Below are 25,615 nucleotides of genomic sequence, written 5' to 3'. Positions count from 1 at the left end.
CCCCTAAGAACAGCGAGGGCCAAACTGTCCTGGGCCATCAGAGAGGCAAATTGCGCACATGCCCAGAGAATCCACAGTCACTTCCAGGACGCAGCGCATGTGGCAGGGCAAAAACGCAGCGCATGTGGCAGGGCATCCAGGCCATCACCAACTACAGGACAACATCAGTTGCCTGTGACAAAGATGCCTCCCTTCCAGATGCGCTGAATGACTTCTACGCTAAGTTTGAAGCACAGAACGACGTGGTGGCGAGGAAGACCTCCCCTCCTACCAACAACCAGGTGCTCTGTCTTACCATGGCTGATGTGAGGAAAACTCTACTTAGAGTCAAAAGACTGCTGGACCTGACAACATTCCTGGCAGAGTGCTCAGAGGATGTGTAGACCAGCTGGCAGATGTTCTTACCAACATCTTCAACATCTCTCTAAGCAGCGCTGTCCCCATGCAAAAGAAGTCTTCAGTGTCCTGCCTCAATGACTACCGTCCCGTCACACTCACAACCATCATCATGAAGTGCTTCGAGAGGCTCATCATGAGGTATATTAAGACACAGCTGCCCCCCTCACTAGACCCACTGCAGTTCGCGTATCATCCAAACCGTTCAACAGACGACACCATCGCCACCACCCTCCATCTGGCCCTCACCCACCTAGATAAAAAGGACTCATACGTTCGAATGCTTTTCATAGACTTCAGCTCAGCATTCAACACAATCATTCCTCAGCACCTGATTGGAAAGCTGAACCTGGTGGGCCTGGACACCTCCCTCTGCAACTGGATCCTGGACTTCCTGACTGGGAGACCTCAGGTCATCCGGATAGGGAACAGCATCTCCACCACCACCACACTGAGCACTGGGGCCCCCCAGGGCTGTGTGCTCAGTCCACTGCTGTTCACTCTGCTGACTCACGACTGTCCAGCAATGCACAGCTCGAACCACATCATTAAGTTTGCCGATGACACAACCGTAATGGGTCTCATCAGCAAGAACAATGAGTCAGCATACAGAGAGGAGGTTCAGCAGCTAACCGACTGGTGTAGAGCCAGCAAACTGTCTCTGAATGTGAAGAAAACAATAGAGATGGTTGTTGACTTCAGGAGAGCACAGAGTGACCACTCTCTGCTGAACATCGATGACTCCTCTGTGGAAATCGTCAAGAGCACCAAATTCCTTGGTGTTCACCTGGTGGGGAACCTCACCTGGTCCCTCAACACCAGCTCTATTACCAAGTAAGCCAAGCAGCATCTCTACTTTCTTCGAAAGATAGAATTTCCCACCCCCCATCCTCACTACATTCTATAGAGGGACTATTGAGAGCATCCTGAGCAGCTGCATCACTGCCTGGTTTGGGACTTGCACCTGTGAGCCCGTTTGTCAGTCCAATGGCGGGCTCCAATAATACGGGTAAAGGTCTCTGCGTATTACTGTCTTTCAGTACTGTCTTACATGCAACACAACAAGATTAAATGAAATACATTTTCTCTTATGTATTACTTCATTATTTCATCTGACTCCATAAATGAAAAAGGTTTTAATGATATCTGAACATCATTAAATGTGAGCGAATGTTTGATTATTCTTTTTAACTCTTTAATTATATTTTACCCGTTCAGATTAGGAAACTATGTCGCTTTGAGGGCCTTGTGTGTTTTTCTCTTTTACGCGGGACTCACGATCACAAGCCCATCAGTCTTTGATCATCAAACAGAGGTTATTGCTATATACCTAAGATCGGTCACATTCACGTTTACACAATCAGAGATACTTCAGTATAGCCCCCATGGATTTGCATACACTTGAATTTAACTTCACGTTTTCTTCAGTAGAGGTCACGGCCACTATTACAGATATAAGTTGACCAACATAACTTCTCTTATAATAGCTTTGGATTTGCCATGCCGTGGTTTCCCTTGTACACTTATCTGGAGAAACATTAAATTAAAACTTTGATTGGTCAAGCAGCATTTGCTGTTCTAAACGGAAATTCCTTTTTGTATTTGCAAACCAAGTACACTTGAATTGATGCCAAATATTAGTCGTCACTAATCTGACGCAGACTTGTGGTAACATACAAATTGTTTATTCTACTTGGGAAAACAATTTCAGAGTCAGTCATAATAAAATCAAATGTTTACAATTTATTGACCAGGTAATAGAACAATAATTCAAAATCCAATTCATAGAGTAAAATCATCGATCAATCAAATATAATAACAACAATTCGGAAATCGAGGAATTTATAGAAATATTTACCTGGCAACGAAAACTACACACAGCGATTGTGTGGGAAGTCTACATACAGATTCCTACGAACCTTTTGCCCATTTTCCTTATAAACCAAGATAATTCAATATGCTTACCAAATGGTGGTGTCTGTCATTATAATTAGATTTAGGTCCCCTATTGAGGGGTTCACAACTGGTGGATCAAAATTTGTAATTGAATGGGTTCTTGATTCCTGTAGATTTACATACAGGAGGTAGTTTGTATGGAGGATCTTGGGGAGGGCACACCTTTAAGGGGCACACCACATTTCTCATATTTTATAACTTCTTTTAGCTTTTCATTATGACTGGGAGAATGAGACCAGTTTACCAGGCACACTGAGACACTTTAAATGATACCAAACATGTATAGTTACTTTTTTGTACACACTTAACATTACATAGGTTTTTAGTGAGCTTTAAGTGAGGAGCAGAAGGGGGGAGTTGGGGGAGATGATGAGACTGTAGAAGTGAGGTGTGAGCTGCACTGTGTTCTGCTTCTCGGATGTTGCTGTTACATATGCAAGAGAGAGTTCAAATGTTAATTCTCATGAGAGCCTTTTGTTTTCTCGAGGGGTAGTCCAGACTTGCTGGCACCCGCCTTACACACCGTTTAGGACCGCAAAGCCCTGCAGAGGATAGTAAGAACAGCTGACAAGATCATCGGGGTCTCTCTTCCCTCCATCAAAGACATTTATTAAAAACACTGCATCCACAAAGCAACCAGCATTGTGGATGACCCCACACACCCCTCACACAACAGCTTCTTCCCCCAAGCCATCAGACTCCTCAATACTCAGAGACTGGACTGACACACACACACACACACGTGTCCCGAGTTGCACTTGAATTATTGTCAATTTATACCTGGCTGCTACCTCAATAATAGAACACTATCTCATAGTATGTTATGTTTACATTTGGCATTTTTAGAAACTGTCATCTTTCTGCACTACTGTGTACTGGTCGGCGCTGCACTGTGTCTCACTGTGTCTATTGTCCTGTTAATTTTTAGTAATTTATTGTACTGTCCCGTACCTTTTGCACACGTTTGCATGTGCACTTTATATAGGTATGTTATTTAGTCTGTGTTGTCTCATGTGGATTTGTTTTTGTCCTATGTTGTTTTATGTAGCATCATGGTCCTGTAGGAACGTTGTCTCGTTTCACTGTGTACTGTACTAACTGTATATGGTTGAACGACAATAAAAACCACTTGACATGTCAGTGCTGGAAAGGATGGACCAATCGCAGTCGTTTATTATTACTGGATGGATGTTTAGTTTATGAAATGATAGATAGTGCTGCGGTGGAATTCCACCCATGAAAAAAATTACTATCCAGTTTACAAATTTCACCAATTAGATATAAAAATATCTTTTTTGAATGCGGATCAATGGATTTGGTTTTCTGAGCCATCAAGTGCCCCCTGGTGGAAGAAAGTTTTATTTCTCAAAGGTAACAGATTCACAATTTCGGTTCCCTACACACGGCTATTGAATGACTTAAGAAAACATGTCCCTGAAGAAGAAAAAAAAAGTATATTTTATAAGACAAATCTTTATCTTCATGCCCAGGGGCACTCTTAATTTGGCCCTGATGATCATTATGACATTAACTGAAACATTCAAAAACAGTATCACCCTGCAAGGGAATACCATCTGTTCTACAGGGTATGAAATACTGTATGTCAAATATGTGAACACTGGCCATGATGAAAGCTATAATATTTCATTCATTTTAGTAGCTGATGTTTCACAACATCATTGATAAAAACATAATTTTAATTTTGGTACAATTCTTGGCACCCCACTCCAGACCTCACTAATTTTTAAACCCTGGTTAGGGACCTGGTGACTAGGTTTGCCACCCATCCCATAAACTAAGGGATTGCTATGTTTTTAAAGATGAAAAGTCATTTCCCATATTGATTCTACATGGGATGTGACTTTTCATCTTTTTGTCTCATATTTTATGCTGGTCAGATTCAGTGGTGCAAATTACAAATACTCACATTAATGTAATTAAGTAGTTTTACCTGAAAAGTTTACTTATTTAAGTAGTTTAAAAATTGTATACTTTTACTTAGACTTGAATTCATTTTAAGTGTTAAACTGTACTCATTTTTCCTCCATCTGTGTTCGCTACTTTCCTGTCCTGATTTAATTTTTATCCATCAACATGATTGGCTACAAGAGTTTCGTGACTCCCGTCAAATCAAAACAAGCATAGAAAATCTGAATGGCAGCTGTAGATCTGGTGCCAACTTTTATGGATGTGGACTATATCTCAAACAGCAGTTCAACACCTGAAAGGGCTTTTTGCAGTGGAAAAAGGCCAATTGTCATGTGAGTTTAGCTTGCTCAAGCCAGATATCAGCCTTAATTCTGCCTCTAATTTGAAGAAACTTATCGAGGTACAGTTCATATTTCTGCTTACTAGATTCTGTGTCTATGACATATCCTGTAATTTAGCTATCTATCTATGAGTTTATTGGGTTTCTGTGAGAGATTATTGCAATGTTATCAATTGTGCTGAGTGATAAAATTATCTTGATGTTTATCAGAAAAAAAGATATGTCCTCGATATCGATGATAAACTTTTGAGTAATTTTCTATACTTAGCCTTTGTTCTGCATCTAGACCAGGGCTGTTCATCACATCGATCACAGTAGCAAGACTAGTTAGTTGATCTAGATAAAATATAAAAGGTTGACTTGTGTCTGAAGCAGCACGCTGTTTGATTGACAGAAGGCTTATTTTTGTGTGCTGCTCTTTACATGCACGAGTGTTCCGAGAGCACTATTAATGTAAACGCAGTCGGTTATATCTAAAGTGAACGTAAACAGTGGGACAAAAGGTGTATTTGCATCAAAATGTCGGACTCGATGTGTACATGTAACTGAATAGAGCAGGTCTAGCATGTCATTAAAAGGCTATTAATCAAACAACAATAACAAGAAAGCGAGAAACCACACACTACTTTTGGCTGAATAACTTGAGTAGCTTTAAACGTTTTAATGTAATGTAATAAAACAGTGACATTTTTAATAATAATACTTTTAAATAATATTGTTTATAATAACTTCAGAAAATTGTGCATTAGAATGAGAATACAACTATTTCTGGGCTTAAAAGATACAGTCATTTTGTATTTCAAAAGGTATTTCATTTTGTATCTCAAAAGGAGTACAATGTGACCCCCATGTACTACTTAAAGGAATATTTTTTTCTATAGAACACAAATTATATAGAATATATCAGCTCTGTAGGTCCATAAAATGCAATAAATAGATGAAGCTAAAATGTTGAAGCTCCAAAAAGCACATAAAGATATCATCAACAGTAATCCATATGACTCCAGTGGTTAAACACAGGACTTCAGAAATAATATGATAGGTGTGGGTGAGAAACAGATCAATATTTAAGTCCTTTTTTGTCTCAGCCCAATAGGTGACAATATGCATGAAGAATCTGAATCACCAAAAACACAAGAAGAATGTGAAAGTTAAAGTGGAGATTGACTGAGCAGGGAGTAGACTGTATTGTAAAAATGAAATTTCATTTCTGGGTGAATTATTCCTTTAAAGCATGATGTGGCCCCTATACCAAACAACTTTTCCACCCTGCTCTACATCCTCTATTGTGCGGGACATGACATGCCAAGTGACCCTGATTTTTGAATCTTGCATTGTTTTGAACATGTTTTATGCACAACAATAACTTGCTCTTTTGGCATTTTTAGACCCTACACATAAATTGATTTTAATGTAATTGTTTCATACATTCCAATTTAATATCGTTATCCATGTATTTAAAATAACTTTTTATCTTTTCATTTCTGTAATCATGTCGCCCTTTTATTTTTTTGGAATCAGATTCATGTAGTGTTTTTTCTTAGATCTGTGATGCATTTTAAAAGTTAGCAGTCAAATATGCATAAATTAATTGCCAAAAATGATGTAGACTTGGACAAGACCAGAACATATGTGATAATTTTGCAGGGGCTTGCTTACATATGTCACATGTAAGGACTAGCTCTGGCCTAATTCTAGTATGTCCCAAGAAACTTTAAACTGGCAGTTATCAAACCGCTTATCAAGAAACCACAGTTTGCTCCAGGAGAATTAGCTAATTATATGTTGATTTAAAATCTCCCATTTATGTCAAAAAAATTAGAAAAGGTAGTGTCCTCCCAACTATGTTCATTTTTATGGACAAACTGTGTATATGAAGAATTATATTCAGGATTTAGGCCCCGTCATAGTACAGAGACTGCACGTATCAGAGTTACAAATGACTTGCTCTTATCATCTGTTCACAGCTGTATTTCTGTTCTAGTGCTCTTAGTTCCCCGTCTGTCGCTCACTTCAACGTTGTGTCGAATGAAGCGACACTAGAGGACTTTCTTGAAGGCCTTGATTACCTCTGAACTTGAGAAAAGGCCAAAGAGAATTTGGCAGACAGAATTTGCATGTCCCTCCCCCAGACATATGGGTATAAAGGGAGGGAATCATGCATCAGTTCATTCAGATTTCTTCTTCAGAGCCGAGCGGTTGTGCTATCAGCGAGCTAAGATAACTACTGTAGAGCGTTTGCTGTTGGATCTACGGTGCATATCAGCAGCTTTCTCCTTCTCTGCACGGCATTGCAGCTTTGCCGCTCTGCACTTCGACAGCATTTCCGTAAAGAGCAAATAGACCTGTAAAAGTACATTTTCTCTAAAAAAGTATACACATTGGCATTGAATGTCTTTTTACAGCTGGGTACGCAGAGCGAGGTAAGGGATCAATTTTAGGGTCTCTGCTTTTCTCCATATATATGCTCCCCCTGTAAGACATTATCAGGATCCATTATCCAGGACAATTATGCTGAAGATACCAACTTTATATTTCTTGAAAACCCAATTAATTATTAATTTATTTTTTTCAAATTAACAGTGTATAAATTATATCAAAGCGTGGATGGCTAGAAATGTCCTTCTTAATTCTGATAAAACAGAAGTACTAATTATTGGCACTAAAACCTCAAAAATCAAGACACTAAAATATAATCTGACTCTTGATGAATGTACTGTAACGTCAACATCTATCTACAGCAACAAATGTGATGTTATATTTGATAGGAACCTAACCTTTGAAAACAATCCAATATTTGTAGAATTGTATTGTTCCACTTCAGAAATATTCCTTAGTTATGACACGTGCTATCTGTTTCTGATGCCGAAAAACAAATTAATGCATTCATGACCTCAAGATTATTATTAATTTCTGTTGGATTGGGGGCCTGGGTAGCTCAGCAAGTAAAAGATGCTCATTACCACACCAGGAGTCACAAGTTCAAATCCAGGGCATCCTGAGTGACTCAGGACGGTGAGTTGCAAATGCAAATGCAAATGCATAAATGTTGTACATGGAGAATAATGCGCTAGGTCTCCGCAGTAATGCGCTCAACAAGTCACGTGATAAGATGCGCGGAGACATCTGAGATTCGTCCTCCATCACTCGGATTGAGGCGACTCACTATGCCATCACGAGGACTTTATGAAAATTATGGAGAAAAGGCGAGAAAAAAAGAAAAAAAAAAAACTTCAGTTGGTTTAAAATGCAGCAGTGAGAGTGCTAACTAGAACCAAGTAATAAGATCACATCAGCCCCATTTTATCAGCATTATGTTGGTTACCTATTAAGTTTTGTATTCATTTTAAAATTCTCTTAATTACTTACAAAGCTTTGAATGGTTTAGCTTCAAAGTATTTCAGTGAAGTTCTATCATGCAAAACTCCGGCCTGTTAACAATGCAGAGAATATCAAAATCCACAAAAGGAGGGAGATCATTTTCATATTTGTAACCTAAACTTTGGAATAGTCTTCCTAGCAGTGTTCGGAACTGAGACACACTCTCTCAGTTTAAGTCTAGACTAAAGACTCATCTATTCAGCCAGGCATACAACTAATTTATCGGTAACACTTTACAATAAAGTTCCATTTGTTAACATTAGTTAATTCATTAGGTATCATGAATAAACAATTAACAATATACTTTTTACATAATTTATTAATCTTTGTTAATGTTAGTTAATACAAATTAAATTGTTCATTGTTCGTTAATGTTAGTTAATAGTGCATTATAACTAATGTTAACAAATACAACTTTGGGTTTTAAAATGTATTACTATATGCTGAACTTAACATTAACTAAGATTAATAAATGGTTATAAGTATTGTTCATTGTTAGTTAATGTTAACTAATGTTGTTAACTAATATTAACTAATGGACTAATGGTGTTACCAATTTATCCCTCAGTTCATAGTCATGCTGCTTTAGTTCGTTCTGCCAAAACCGAAAACACTTCTCTCATTCTTTAACCCTGCTTTAAAGTGAATGGAATCTATGCTAATTTCATTCTAATGTATTTATTTCCTTGTCGAAACCTTGGGAGTTACCAGACCCAGCCAGATCCATCTCCTTTACTGCCTGATGTCCGATTCCCACTGTGTCACTGAGTGATGATGACCAACTGCGGCATGTGCCAGTAAGACTTCAGTCTACTAAGATGGACTTCACAGAGGATAAATTGATCCAACCTCAAAGACATGGGTTTCTTCATGAGCCACTGTCTGAAGCATTGGCTCATGATGGAGTTCACAAAAATGACCTGCCATTAGCTTCCAGCCAGACTGCGATGCTCCTCACTGAATGATAGCCATATCAACTTGGTCAATGGAGGGACAACAATCTCTTAAACTACTTAGACAATAAATTAACCACTAACAAAATCCTTCAAAGACTTTAACACTAAAACTTATAGTTTAAACAAAATAATTTTTTTAATCATTGACCTACAACACTTACTTAGTTTACTAATTTTGACCACTAATACTTCTAAATATAAATAATTAATATTGGCATTACTCATTCCTTTTATGTTATAGCATAATTTATTGTAGAGCTGCTTTAAACCAAGGCCTGTTGTGAAAAGTGCTATACAAATACATTTGACTTGACTTGAATCTTCTAAAGTCACCTCAGAAAACGAATAGGTATGTAGCATGATAGTGAAATCACCTGTAAATTGTTTTGGTGAAACTAATGGTGTTAACTCGTGGTACAATACTCACCGTTCTCCACCACATCCTTAGTGATGCTTTTATGTTTGTGGGTGCGTTGTCAGGGAGTGACGTGATCTTAAAAAATACGGAAAGGCCTTTATTTGTCTTGGCCAGAGAGGAAGGGAGTAATTCGATAAATAAGACATAGGAGTATTGCGTTGGTCTCCAGTTCCACCTCACGGTCATTTCCCTCCGTCTCTTTGTTCTAGTTTCATAGTGTGACTGATTCTTTCACTCACTCAGCCTGTAAAACTCATATCCCTGTCGAGTGATAGCACGTTTGTGCAAGTGTACGTGTATCTTTGGATGTTGTCACCATGTGCTGTTGACAAAGAGCCAACAATATGTGTCGTAAAACATGAAGAGATTTCCAGAATGATAACAGTTTTTTTTTGTTGGTAGGCCATACGGTGTGATAGTCATACTCTGCTGGATATCTAATTGTGTTGGGGGTAATCCAACTCTTGTCGTGAGTCAGTATTTGCATATTCTACCATAATATGAGATAGGGAGTAAGAGAAAGATAGAGAGGTAAGGAGATTAATTTGTGGAAATGAATATCTATTGCCAATTGACCTTATGTACTGTATACTGTATATGTATCAATGAGTCATCATTCTGACTCCATAGTCGGGAAACAGATCCCAAACTCACTATCATCACTCATACTCACTATCATCACTCATGCCATGGACAGGATGCAAATATTACTGTTTATTTACTTTTACGCATATATTAAATGTGTTGTAGAGGTGAAGTGTGGAGGTAATTTTTATTTATTTATTTAATTCATTTTTATGCATTTTCCTATTACAGCTTAATGGGATATTTCCCCAAAATGAAAATCTGTCATAATTTACTAACCTTAATTTTGTTCCAAACCTCTTTGACTTCATATGTGTTTGGAAAACAATGAGGATGAGTAAATGATGACAGAATTATAATTTTGGGTGAACTATCCCCTTTGTCTATAATAGGAGAACATATTTCTTTTTAAAACCCACAATTTCTGCCAATTCACCTGTTCAAAACATTTAAAAATGTATTCATGTCATTGCATTAGATGTCAAAATATTAAACCAAGACTTATTTTAAAGAAAAACTGAATTGAAATTGATAAAACAAATAGATACACATACTGTACTGTTCCAAATAATACAAATAAAGGCATTTGGACACTTTTTGGATGTCAAATGTTAGTGAAATAAACAGTTGTCCACCACACCTGTGGTTACTCTGCTAGGACACTTCTGAGGAACTGACTTCATATGTCCATAAAAAATGACATTGGAACCAGTTGGCTAAAACAAAAAACAATCATAAAATTTAAGTTCTGAGAAAAGCAGCATTTGTTTGCGGATACCACTTTTTAATATTTTGTTATCTAATGTAATGAAATCCAAACACATATTGGGTATGTGTGTGTGTGTGTGTGTGTGAGAGCGTGTAATTATCACTTTGTGGGGACCAAATGTCCCCATAAGGATAGTAAAACCCGAAATTTTTGACCTTGTGGGGACATTTTGTCGGTCCCCATGAGGAAAACAGCTTATAAATCATACTAAATTATGTTTTTTGAAAATGTAAAAATGCAGAAAGTTTTCTGTGAGGGTTAGGTTTAGGGGTAGGGTTAGGTTTAGGGGATAGAATATAAAGTTTGTACAGTATAAAAACCATTATGTCTATGGAAAGTCCCCATAAAACATGGAAACACAACATGTGTGTGTGTGTGTGTGTGTGTGTGTGTGTGCGTGTGTGCATGTGTGTGTGTGCAAATATGATCCAGTCATCCCTGCAATATCCATATCTCAATGTTTTCCATACGAGGAGGTATAAGGAAGAGTAAATCAATGTGAGAGAATGAACGAAGTAAATGAGCAGGAAGAGAGAGAACATGTGGGTGGACGTAGGCATAGAAAATCTCCGATAAATACAGTACATCTCTCTATCTCTCTTTCGCTCAAATTGTAGAGAGTACAGTGTAAAACTCAGGCCAGGCCCAGCAGGATAATATTTGTGCTGTGATGGGGCTAAGCGTGGGTTCGGCACTGGGCAATTCTGATCCGAGATAAGTGCTTCAGCAAAACTGTTCCCGCAGGCTTATTCCCTTTTCTTTTCCTATACACTCAGTTACTGTATGGAAAGCCGGATGCTGGAGTTAAAGGGATAGTTCACCCATAAATTATAGTGATCTCAATATTTACTCACCCTTATGCCATCTTAAACTCATATGACTTTCTTTCTTCTGCGAGACACAAGATATTTTGAAAGAGATATGATTTGAGTGTTTGTCCATACAATGCAAGTCAATGCGGTCCAAAACTTTCAAGCTCTATAAATGATATAAATGCAGCATAAAAGTAATCCTTATGAATTGTGTGGTTTAATTCATGTTTTTTGTAGTGATACGGTGAGAAACAGGCCAAAATGTAACTTGTCGATCATACTTAGGGGTTAGCAAGGTTACAATGAAAAACAATGATATTTTGTGTTCCATAGGCTTGAAAAGCATGGAAATTACTGTAAAAACATTAGTTTTGTAGTGAATCTACATATTTCTTGCTATGCTCTGTTCTAAAAATATTATATATTGCCTAATGTAGAGTAAGAATAGTTCCTAAATCATTCTGATTTGTAAACAATTCATTCTTATGAGTCCTTTTAAATAATTCTCATTTTAATTTGAATGAATCAGTCTGAATCAGAAATTCACATTTTTTTAATTATCCTTTAATGACAAACAACTAGAAAGTTAATGGAAAAGTCATGATTAAGTTCATGATTAAGAGACGTGGGAACCCAGGTTTAGGGATTTGAACAAACTGTTTGTGCCCTGGACATGAACAATACCTTAAATCAGCAGCTTGTAGAGGAGAAGTAGGCTGTTACTATTCCAAGTGATCAAACTGACGATTATTACCTGACGGATGATAAAACAACTGGAAAATCACATAGACTTTTATTGAAGGAGTGACCAGAGCCATATTTAGGGACAAGAATATCATAGCCTTTGACATGGGCCAGTAAGCAGAAACCATCCAGAGCACCCTAGAAACCACGTACCAATGCGCTAGCAACCACCCACAACACCCTAGCACAGGGGTCGGCTACTTATGGGGTAATCACTGGCACGCGAGTGAGGAGTAGACTAGATTTTATTTATATGAAATTCTGTACATGCATTCCACATTCTACATATTGATGTAATCCTTCCTCATTAGCACACTGAATGTTTTCATCAGCTGAATTGGAGGCTTATTAAAAAATGTAAATGTGACAAGACTGCATTATACCCAACAGACTCGTGCAGCGCGTGCAAGCCATTCATGCATCACGAGCCGGCAGCGAGTAAACGCGCCCACTTTGCTTCGGTCATGCTGTGCGGATGACAGCCAAAATTCCGTGTTTAATTATTTTCTTTTTGCTTTCAGAACAACATGTGATGTAATTAGGAAAACACCACTATTAATCCTTCAGATTTCCAACCCTGCATACAGGTGCACAGTCCTTAAACAATGGTAACACTCAAAATTACATTAAAAGATTAAAAGAGAAAACATAAACCCACATTCTGGGGTAAAAAGTGTCTATTCAAACTATAAATGAAACCTGGAAATTTGCGATTCATCAAAAAGGTCTAAATAGTCGATTGGCTTGTAATGTGCGAATGGCGTCTCGTCACACTTTAATAGTATTTAGTCTCCCATTCAGTTGATGAAAACATGCTGCGTGATCACGAGGAAGGATTACATCAAGATGTAGATTGGAATGCAGGTGCAAAAAACATCATATAAATAAAATAGCCTGCTCCTTTCTCGTTGTTGCTTGTGTACTAGTGACTACCCCTCTGTGATTTTGAAAACTGTACAACATAATTTAAGAAATATTTAAGATTCCACACAATTTCATGATCAGTAATAAAATTTGTGAGATTAACTGTTAACTCATTTTGTACAAAAAACAGGTTTTCTTTCATTAAAGCACTTTCACAAGATGCTCTGTGAAAATTCACATGCAGGATCATGATTATATAATAATTATCGGGTTTTGACCACATTTTTCACTCAAACTGTTATGCTTATAATGTAATTTGATTACATTTGAAAAATGCAAAATAGAAACATTTTCACAAGTGGCCTCATACTTCGGAAAATCACATACATGCAAACACACACAAAGATAAGACAAAGATCCCCCATTTAGCCTTAACAGACTGTAGTGGCAAGTGCTGTTAGCGAGCACCTATGAAGGCCGGAACGGTACACGAGGGGGTGGGTGGCCAGCACCACGCCCGACCGCCTTTGTCTCCCCAGTGGCGATGTTTACACACCACACCAGGTACTCATTTTAGGCTGAGTCGACCTAGGGGAGGCCCGGGACCGGTTCAGATAATCGTCACTGGTGTTGGCCATGAGCGGGAATCGAACTCAGGTCGCCAGGTTCGTAGCGCAGCAAACACACACACACACACACACACATACACACACACACACACATATATATATATATATATATATATATATATATATATATATATATATATATATATATATATATATATATATATATATATATATTAGTATATACAGCTCTGGAATAAATTAAGAGACCACTCCAAATGTTTCTTAAATCAGCATCTCTACGTGTATGACAGCCATTCCATTCCAGTGTCTGTTGAATTCCTGCTTGAATTGTTGCACCAGGAGTGGCATAAAGAAACCCAACAGCAATGTGAAATACAATATTTGTATTTGTAATTTGGGAGAAATGTTGCCAGTAGTTTATAGAATAAAAAAATATATACATTTTACTCAAACACATACCTATAAATAGTAAATCCAGAGAAACTGAACATGTTTTTCCTGAGCTATATATATATATATATATATATATATTTTTAATTTTTTTTGGCGGGGGGTTGGGGTTGATGTCAACACAGCCATTAACCAGGAAAATAAAAAATGGCACTCCATGTTAAAAAGGTTGCCGACCCCTGTCCTAGCATATTGGCGACCAGTTTTGCATATACAAGCATCAAAAACAATTTCTTAAAAATCTAATTATTTTTATTCTACTGTATGGCTAAAAGCTGCTGGAAATTGAGCAGGCAGGAGTTACTGAGATCACCAAGCTCACTAATCACCTTGGGCAGCGAACTTAACCACAGGTTTCTTCTGGTAAACATCCATGTAATTGTGTTCATGTCACTTTGAATACACAAAGTAAGCATAACATATTCAGTTAGAACATTTTTGTTGTTGATGATTGCTATTGTATAGACTCCAAAACAACCCGTTGGTTATTGTTCTTCTTTATATTTTTGCGGTATTCACGTGATATTTTTGGAAACAATGATAGTCTCATGAAGGGTGTATCAGGCTCTGCCCTGTGTCATTATTCATCTTTCATACAGTGTGCTGGGGGAAATTCTTAGTCGTGCTTGATTGAAACCAACACCCTTAGTTTCGCGTTTATCAATATAGCATTACAGGTTAAGACATGACTTTTCAAATGATCCATGAATTACCTAGATATGAACCATAAACCATGATGTTCAGAAGTATAGGCCACGTCCGTAACACATTTACAATATGGACGTCCCTGACCTCGACACGCCTTACCACTCAATAACGGAAAACATCACACCACAGGAAAGTTGATGACCAATGGAACTACACACCCAAAGCCATGATTCAGAGTGAAACCTCTGGAGTTAGCGACTTGTATCCTCTGTCATATGGTGAGCTGTACTGCCTTATTAAAGCAAAATGCAATAAATTCACAATTTGTCAAATCTCTTTGACTATGATCTCTCCTGTGTTAGACAGGTTTTTCTCAACTGTGGTCAGATTGAATAGCATGAAAGCTATGATTGAAAATCAGGGTTATTCCACTATCGGACGCCGCGGCCCCAGGGAAGCCGGGTCACTCAGAGACCCCGCCCGTTATACCTGGACCTCATCTCTCTTCACTCCTCACCTTCACTTAGTGCCATTCACCACGAGAACACTATATTCTTCTTGATTTTGGACACTATTTCCCAATGGACACTTTATTCCCCTTTTTAAACATTTCTGTTCATTATTATTTTATTATTTTAAATAAACTCCTCTCAGAGGCCTGACGTTACACCCACTATGTCTGTCTCTTGCTCACACCGCCACATCAGCTTCGGTTTGAATGCAAATGAATTCCCCTGCTTTGGGCTAACAGTAGTACATGTAATTGTAGTAGTCAGTACGTGAACTCAGCCAAGTTCTCCTTTAGTCCTATTGACTGTAATGGCTCTTTACGATAAGGTTGTATTTGATAACTTTTGTTAATTACATTACTTAAAATGAAATAAAAATTAACAATACTATTTAGGCAAATTTTAATCTTGGTAAATATTATTTGATGGTGATTTGCTGATTTGAATAATGTATTTTTTATCTTATATTGTAATTTCAAAAGGAAAGGTTGTATACATTAACATAGTTAATACATTATAAATGAACAATAGCTTTTTTTTTCATAAATTAACATTTAACCAATATTAATGAACGTTCTAACAAAATATTGTCCATTGTTAGTTCATGATACCTAATGTATTCACTAATGTTGACATATAGAGCCTTATTGTGAAGCATTACAAATGTAATTCTGATTGAAACAGAAGAAACCAGCTGATTCAATAAAGTATGACCAGTATTGTTTGTCTATTCTAGGTCAATTGATGGCATTTTAAAAGTACCAATGTTTTCTAACAAAATATTTTTAATACAAGCAAAATATCGCAAAATATTATACTGTATATATATATATATATATATATATATATATATATATATATATATATATATATATATATATATCATCAGTGCCGAGGGCTCTTTAGTATTAAATAGAATTATGTTTTTCCCTGTTTGGTGCAAGCTGTTCTAAAATATAGTGATTACTTTCAAGGCTTTTCCTGCTCATGTGATTGGCTTAAAATAAAATTGTCACTGGAATAGAGTACAACATTTCCCTCCAACTCTTTCACCCATCTTGTGAAGTATTTTTTCCATTCATTTTCTCCATAGGGAATTATTAAAATACAAAGGTATAAGACTGTGTACTTAATATCTTTAATGAGGGAATGAACTAAAATCCCATGAAGCATTGCGAGTGATGTAATCAAATTAAAAATGATGGAAATGTATACAACTTTTGTTTTAAAATTGTTAATTATACATTTAGAAACTGTGTATTTCAAGTGTATTGCAAAATATTCAGATGTACACAAATATACAAGAAGTTTAAGAGTGTAGAGCAGTTGATTGCATCACACACATCATAGGGGGTATTTACACTTTGTCACTTCATGTGTTTTTACTAATCGGATTGCTTTCCGACTGAATAAGCATATTCACTTGGCCCTTTAAAGGTGTCTCTGTCAAATGGATATACAGTAAATCAAATCTTCAATTCCTGCACTATATGCAAATAAAAACGGATTTCATTTCCGTGATTCCCAGTGCGTGTGTGTCTCTGTTCTTGCATGCGTGCTTTATATTTTTCCCCTCGGGCTTGCCGTTGGTAAGATATGTCCAAGCATCAGCTGCGCTCATTGTGTTTAGTTTCAGTATCATTAGTGATCTGCATCAAATAAATGAAGAAAAAACTTCTGTCTCTCTTACAATGTGCATCTGTTTCTTAATTTGGTATTATTGCAGTAGTTTGCAAGTTAATGTAATCCTGCAGTGAGGATAGCGTAAACATAAGTGGCTTGCTGTCCATGGTGGCGCGCTTGAGGCTCGAGACTTGACCTGAGCTTGAAGCCCAAAAAAAAAAGCCAAGAAACAAAACAACAGAGAGGAACTGATATGTTTTAACTACAATATCTCCAGAGCTTGGTTTTAACTACAGATCTTCCACCCCCACCCCCCTCCCAAAAGAATGGAACTTGATACAATTTACTGGAAGGGAGGGGGTGGGGGGGTTGCGCTCAGTGGTGCCAAAGAAGATATAGAAAATGGAGTAGCTGTTGTTGGAGCTGTTGTAATTGCAACTGGAGGGCTTCGCCACACCCAAGCATTATTTATTTATTTATTAGGGCAAGGTGCGTTTTGACCACTGGCCTGATGAGCTATTTGCTATTTTTGCACTGCTGTGGTCATGGCACTAATGCAGAATGAATGGGTGGAGTAAGAGTTTGCTGGAATGCCAGTTTTGAGGAGGACTGATTTTAGATGTTTTTGGAACCAGTATTGAGATGATGCATGGTTGTTGTCATCCGTGAAGAGCGGGATGGGAGGGAATCTAGTTTATGAACCTCTGTAATGCAGATATTGGGTGAGTGATTGAAAGAGTTGGATTGGAGTTGAAGATTGAATGTTCTTTTCTGTATTGGTCTATTTTGCACTGTTTGATGTAGTATCTGATGGTGTCGTTGTCAAGGATATGTGAGTCAGAGATGGTAAGATGAATATTTGGGTCGAATGTAGCTGAAACGTCCTGGTTACTTCCATAACTTTCATTCCCGATAAAGGGAACGATCAGGGAATGGAAGTTGCCATGATTTGCCATGAGAGTAATTCCACAAGGCCGCCTCTTCATTTCCTATCTCCTCTTATTAGCCTCCTCTGTCAGTGATCTAAACAAACCTGTAACCCAAGACAACTCATGACACACTGACTTGCGCTTATGGTTAAACTTTCTCAATCACTGGAATGGTCTTACCTTCCTTTATGATGAATTCATTTCCTCTCCCGACGACATTCATCTATACACTGATCCATCGGATTCAGAGTTTTTTTTACCAGGGCCACTGGTTCACATCCACCTGGCCCCTCTGATTAAATTACCTCCTCCATCAGGAAATGGAGGTTATGGAAGTAACCAGGACGTTCCCTATCTGTCATGCACTCAACGTTGTGTCGATGAAGTGACACTAGGGGTCCCCTACAAACACACTACAACTAGCTGAACTGTGTTACGTGAACTGCCAGCGCACCAGGCCGACACGTAACCTCCCCAGTGCTGTTATGAGTGTCGAACGGCCCTTCGGGGACAAGTTGACTGCCCAAAAACCAGCTAGCACCAACAGTGTCCATGTCAGGGGGGTGTCACTCCAAAGGGGGAGACACCACAGAGACCACACTCCGCCCAGAGAGAGGGGTGGTATTTTGAGTGGAAATTTTATACATGGTGTTGCCGACTCTGTATGTCATGTGGAGAAGTCCCATGGTAGGTCCTACCCAACAGGAGAGGAGTTTCTACAAACATGGTGACTGGGGCAGATGGGCCTTTTTTACCAGCAGGGTAAACATTTTAGCGGAAGATATACATCGCAAGGGGTTACCTACAGGGAACAAGCACATGCAGAGTACCTACACCAATACAGGGCTTAGTTAGCATGTTATCAATTTACCCAGAGATTGTAGAAACTCGTAAAGGTGTTGGGTGTTGCCCAACTCCAGGTCGGGCCAATGGGAATTGGCGAGTGGTATTTGCATGCCACTCTCCCAAACATACTGGTATAAAGGAGCTGGCGTGCAATTTTCTCTTCAGAGCAGAGCGGTCGCTATTCATTGAGCTAAATTCCCACGGTTTCCCATTCACCTCTGCTGGATTCTGATGCCGCATTGCAGTGGCTTCTTCCCCCTCTGCACTGGTACACTGCAGAGATCACCCCTGGGTGCTTCGACAGAACAAACTAAAAGAGAATATTCTAAAAGAGTGTAAATCCTAAAAGAGTATATTCTAAAAGAATGGCACACACGGAAACATCTTTTTAGAGACGCGTCTTTTTAAAAATGCCTTTCCGTCAGTGTGTTATTCCTGGTTGCGGTCGTTATCGCTTACCTTCTGACGGCTACAATCGCTGTCTTTCGTGCCTGGGTGTTGCCCATGCAGAGAGTCCAACTCCAAGCCAAGAAAAGAGATTCTCTGAATCTTTTTGCTCTTTTCCTCATTGACCTGATGCCCTAACTGGTTGAGGTGCGTGAGCACCAGGTACCTGTGCGCACCCAAAACATCTCGAGAGTGAGCTAGGATTAGCCAGTCATCGAGATAGTAGAGGATGCGAATACCCACTTCCCTTAACGGGGCAAGAGCTGACTCTGCGGCCTTCGTGAAGATGCAAGGGGACAGGGACAGGCCGAAAGGGAGGACCTTGTACTGGTACGCCCGACCCTTAAGAAGAAACGGCAGGAAGGTTCTGCGTCGAGGTCAAATGGAGACATAGAAGTATGTGTCCTTCAGGTCTACCGCCGCGAACCAATCTTGATGCCAAATGCTCGCTAGAATGCGATTTTGCATCAGCATCTTGAAAGGGATTGTGTGTAAGGCCCAGTTTAGTACTCGCAGGTTCAATATTGGCCACAACCCACCGCCTTTCTTCTGTACAATGAAGTAGGGGCTGTAAAACCCTTCTTTCATCTCGGCCGGAGGGCCAGGCTCTATCGCAACCTTACGTAGTAGGGTAGCGATTTCTGCATGCAAGATAGCGACGTTCTCGGCCTTAATTGAGGTGAAGTGGATGCTGCTGAACCTGGGCAGATGCCTGGTGAACTGAATCTTGTAGCCGAGTCAGACGGTCCGGGTCCGCCATCACGATGGGTTGGAGAGCGCAAGCCACCTGTCCAAGCTCCGGGTGAGGGAGACCACTGGGGGCATCACCAAGTACCCCTTGGCCGCCCCACCCCTTGGCCGAAAGATCAGGAACGGGCAGTAAAAGGTGCCGTCCACGATCTTGTCAGCTTCTTGTGCACTTCCAGGAAGAAAGGAACTGGGGCGGAGCATGGCTGTGAGAGGTGCCGCAGGCCCAGGAACCAATCATCGAGCCACGAGGGTTCAGGGGAGAGTGGAGGGTTCCACTCTTGCCTGATGCTTGCGGCTGCGTGGGAAAGCATGTCCATCATTTCCACGTCAGCGTGAGACTGGGCGACCTCACCCGAAGGGGGAAGCACAGCCGAGGCTTTCGCGTCTGACTGGACAAGCCCACTCTCCAATGCTGTGCTCGAGAGCTCATCACCTTCGCGGGCCCCGAACAAGAGGTCAAATGCACCCTGATATGAGCAGGCGTACTCATCCGGAAGCCTGATCGGGGCAAACAAGTGTGCTCTGGAATGGGAAGTCCGTGGGGATTTACCCAACAGGGGTGGACCCCACTAAGGTCCCCAAATCGCCCCCAGTGCTAGCCACGCTGACCTCAAACCCGTAGGTAGAAGGACCGATGCAGGGAGCATCTTACGAAGGCAAGCTGCGACCGCAACCATGCCATGGACATATTCTCGCAGTGAAAACATGACGCATTCACGGACGATGTCTCTGCGTGGGCAGCGCAGACAGCAATCGTGGCAATCAGAAGGTGAGCGATAACAACCGCAACCAGGAATAACACACTGACGGAAAGGCATCTTTAAAAAGACGCATCTTTATAAAATTGTGGCAGCGGGGACGTGGTCAAGCGCCCGTCCGGGAGAGAAAAACGGTAAGGGCGCTTACACCTGAGCTAAATTATGTCTAACACCTGTCTCTAATTTCAGTGAGCACGGGGAGAGCGGCATAAAACGGCAGCGAGAGGGCCTCCAGGGGAGAGAGACGACAAGCTAACCCAGTGCGCTTGTGTCATATTGTGTGTTATTATAAATTGTATAAATTACGACGGCATTAAAAAGCTTACCTTGTGGTGAAGACCTGCTTCCTGTCCTCCTTTCCATTGAATAGTATTACAAAAATGTTTCCATGTGTGCTGCTTTTTTAGAATACACTCTTTTAGGATTTACATTCTTTTAGAATATAGTTTGTTCTGCTGAAGCACCAAGGGGCAGTCTCTGCAGTGCCCAGTGCAGGGGGGGAGAAGCCTCTGTAATTCGTCAGAATCCAGCAGAGGTGAATGGGAAGCAAATACCATTCACCAATTCCCATTGGCCTTTTATCAAAGATCAGAGGTGTCTCGGGCTCCCAAGACAGACCCCCAGTGTCACTTCATTGACACAACGTCGAGTGAGTGACAGATAGGTAACTGTAATTTCAGAGCTGCAGAGACAATCAAAGAAAGTGAGAATGGACATGGCATCGAGGGTTTTTCACCTTTCACATTATTACACATAATTACAATTAAACCCAGTAATGTAACGACAGTAACGCCACACATTGCAAAGAAGTAAAAGTAAAAAACATTATAAATTTACTTGAGTGAGAGTAAAATGTACCCACTTTTAAACCTACTCTAAAAGTAAATTTTTCCCCAAAATGAGTAAATGTAATGCATTACTACCCATCTTACAGAATTGCTTCTGTAAACCCGGTTAAATAATGGGTATTTGAAAGGAATTAAGTTTCATGAATTCACAATTTAATAACATCATATTTCCCTAATAAAGGTGAAAAGAAATTTAAAATTATTAAAGAAAATTATAATGAAGTCGATTTAAGTTATTTAGTTGATTAGTGATTTGACCAATGAGAGCTCTTCATCATCCCGCACCCCACGTGTCCGCGCTTGTCGACAGAATAGAGAGCAGAGCAAGACAGAGGAAAGATGTGAGCTGATCTTCATGAACTAAGTTAAACAAATATAGTTAAAAACCTCTGAAAAGTGTGCAGAAAAGTAGTTAAAAGTGTTAAAGTTCATTTATTTTGTACCATCCAGAATCTGAAGAAGCCGACTGAATATTGTTGAGTCACATTTTCACTCGTTGAGTCAGCATCAATTCATAATGGTAAAAAGTGTATAAAAACATTATAATATGATGACTGAGTAATGCCAGAGTAAATTGTATTTCGAATAATCCAAGTGGTTATAAATGTGGTTATAGTGAATCGCAGGGTTATACCTTGTTCATTGCAGTTCACCAGCGCCATTGTTGGACAAATGCACCTCTGTAAGAGAAAACAAAACTATTAATATAGAGGTAAATGATTATAATTGTCACGATTCACTGTTGTCTACCCTGTGTCTTGCCTCTGTCATCTGTTTCTCATGGACTACACTTCCCATAATTCCCTGCCCTCATCACTGCCAGCTGTCTTCCATTTTCCTCACCTGTGTTTAATTTACTCATTAGTCTTTGTGTATTTAATGCCCCGTTGTTTTCTCATTCCTTGTCAGTTTTTGTATGTGTTTTGACCTCCTGTTCTTGACCCATTCCCATTGTTCATGTTTTCTCTGTTCTCCTGTGTTTTTCCACATCATGGATGTTTATTTTGTTCCTGTGGTTACCCTGTCAATCTGTACATTGTTTATTTTATTAAATACTTTTAAGCTGTATTTAGATTCTGCTCCTTGTAACAATAATAAACCATTTATTGTAAAAATGGTATTTGTATGTGTAATTGTTTAATTTGTATATTTCTATCTTTGATGTGAAATTATTCTTGAATCCACTAAATGAATGCTCTGTTCTGTGATCAGGCCAGGTTTTGTTTCCTTCCTTGTATTTTCCTATTTCCTTGGTTCTACGGTTTGTTACTTCTGTGACCTGAAATTTCACATTTGATGGTGAGCCACAAATTCTACATTGGTACAGAGAAAAGAGGACAACAAATCAGAGAAAGGAGGACAACAAATCACAAAGAAGGGGATCATTTCCTTTCTTTCATTCATCAGCCCTGCTTTATAGAAGTAAGACAACTCCAATTGTGAGAACTATTTAGCTTCTTTCCTGGGGAGAATTGACAAATAAGGAAAAAAGAAGAAACAAATCATTATTTTACAGAACATTGGACTATTGATGGTGTATGGTTACCCAAAACCAATCTGATTGATATTGAGATCCTTGTACATTGAAACAGCTTTGATATTTTGAGAGATTTATTTTCTTTCATTTCAATCTGATATTGAAAATGTCAGTCTGTGTATATATTCAAGGTAAAAGGAAAGTGCCCTCTAGGGAAGTTTACATTATTTATTGTATATTGATTGTATGATATTGTAATTTACTTTCTTTTATTTTGTATTATTTTCAGTCTCTATCAAAAGGAACCAAATAACATTCCAAGTTCAAATCCAGCTCAGTGCCTGTCTGTTATTTCTCATCACAACCCACTACCTCCATCATGGTACCTAAATCTTCTGATAAATCTATCTGATCTGACAGCAATTAATTTATTGCCAATACCTTAGAAACCTGCAACACTTCGGATAGCATTTCAAATATTTTGGACTACTTTTACATCCAAAAGCGAGGTGAGTGGCAAAAACTTTTCTTTCCAGCAGATACCGAAGAGGTGCCAGAAATCGGGATTGATAGGCATGATTTTGAAAGCTGAGGTGATATCGTTTTTGCGAGCCAAGCTTTTCTGCCTACATTTTTGATTATTTGGATTGATTGGTCGGTGTCTAGGTAACAGACAGAGTATTTGTTGATTGGGATAAGACTGTTGATGCTCAGGTATGGGCTGTTACGGGGGACAGAAAGGTCTATGATTTAGCATTTTTTCTCTCAGAATTTCCAAGTGGCTATACTTATGGGACTGATGTGAAATTTCTCAAAGGGTTTTTTTTTTTTTTAAGGGGCCTATGATGAAGCTGTATTTGACTTCCTTGCTTAACAGATCATCATCTATTTTGGGTTCAGTGAGAGTGGACTGTAAATTGTGGCAAATGAGGTATGCGGTAGGGAGACTTTCTAACCCAGGGTTGAAACTATGTTTGAGCACATATAAGAGAAATTGAGAAAAAGATGTGTCAGGATAGTTAGTTGATTCTTTAGTTAGAGTGGGAACAATAACAGGAGTGCTGAGATACTTAACAAATGTTTTGTTCTTTGAAGATTTTTGAACGGGGCATTTGGGGCGAGCATGTGCCCCTCTGCAGTAATTGCAAATGTGCAGAAAAAGACACTGATCCCTGGTACAGACGAAGTCACTGAAGTTGTTGCAAATTTGACTTAATTTTGAGTAGCTGGCGGTTCTGCCTTTGAGGTCTTTGAAAGAGGTGGCAGAAGGGGTGTTTCTGGGCTGGGGAACATTATTAGTGGTGTTACTGGTAGCCGGTTCATCAGAACGGTAGTGAGTGATTGAAGGACATGATGTTTTGTGTTCGATGGACCTGCAGACCGTGCATGAAATTCTCCTGCATCCTAAGAACACCCTGTTTTATTATTCTAAATCTAGCGCTCCCCAATACTGACACTGGTTCCACTGGGTTACTTGTGCAGCATGTTTTGCTGAAAAGAGCCTGTGGTAGGTGTAAAAATGACTCCCGCCAAATGAAAGTTCGTCTATTACAGATATGTTGTCATTCAGCTCACGACGTCTGAGGGGAAATATTAAGCAGATGACATGGGTGTACTGTCCAAATGCAATGCAGAATTCGGTGAGTGTAAGCATAAAATGTGCAGCAGTCTATAGACCGGACCATGTTGCTGAGAGGAGCCGCAGAAAGGATAGATGAAAAATCTATATCTGCACCTGCTAAGATTTGAGTGCAAAAGGTTTTTGGAGACTTGTGGAAGCTCTGTAGCTGGTGCGTTTAAAGGCATGGCGAGAGGTTTGGCTGTTTGTAGAGTGAAGGTGGGAGGTCGAACTGAAACAGGGTTGAGGGGAAAAGGAAATAGAGAAGCGGCCGATCATGCTAGGATCGGCCTCGGAAAGCGGGAAGTTGGTTTGAATGTTAGAATGGGGTTATAGTTAAGTGGGGCTTGGGTTTGGAGCGGTAGTTTCCGGTGAAGGCAGCCTCACACAGAAATCCACTCCAGGAGCCCATGAATAAGCAGGTATGGAAGAAAAGACATTTGAATGGGGAGCAGGTTGAACAGAAAGAGTGGAGACATTAATGGGAGCTGTGTAATTAAAGATGTGGGGCTGGCCGGAATATGTATCTGCAAATGGGTGAAGATTTGATTGCGTATTGTGTGGTAAGTATTCTGGAGGCTGAGATAGCAAGCGAGGATTTGTGCTGGGAGGTTGGAAGAGGAGAGAGGAAGGAGGAGAAACCTCAGAAGGCATGGAGATAGTGGAGTATCTTCGCAGATGGCGCTCATCCCTGTTTACCATGTGAGAAATATTGCTTCCAACGGCGTAGTGCTTAGTTCAAATGGAGGAATTGCAGAAGCAGTGTGAGAAGAAGAGATGATCGCGGACTCATCGTGCTGTTGAGGTGAGTCAGGAACTAAAGAGTATTCCTCATCTGAGGGAAAAAGTTAGAGTTCCAAAGACATCTTTTAGTTGGATGGGGCGGTATGCAGGAAGCATCGTCATGGCTGGAGATAAGCTTACTCTGGCATTGTGATCGGTTGGATTAAATGAACTTGCTCCTCCCAAACT

At 39.5% G+C, this 25,615-nt stretch overlaps 1 pseudogene; it reads right to left on the bottom strand.

Moving 5' to 3' along the window:
- The window catches only part of LOC127631266 (indoleamine 2,3-dioxygenase 2-like), a 44,977-nt pseudogene that overhangs the window by 4,877 nt on the left and 14,485 nt on the right, over positions 1–25,615 (bottom strand).

Source organism: Xyrauchen texanus, chromosome 37, assembly GCF_025860055.1.
Source record: "Xyrauchen texanus isolate HMW12.3.18 chromosome 37, RBS_HiC_50CHRs, whole genome shotgun sequence".
NCBI lineage: Eukaryota > Metazoa > Chordata > Actinopteri > Cypriniformes > Catostomidae > Xyrauchen > Xyrauchen texanus.
This window is presented reverse-complemented; position numbering and strand designations above follow the sequence as displayed.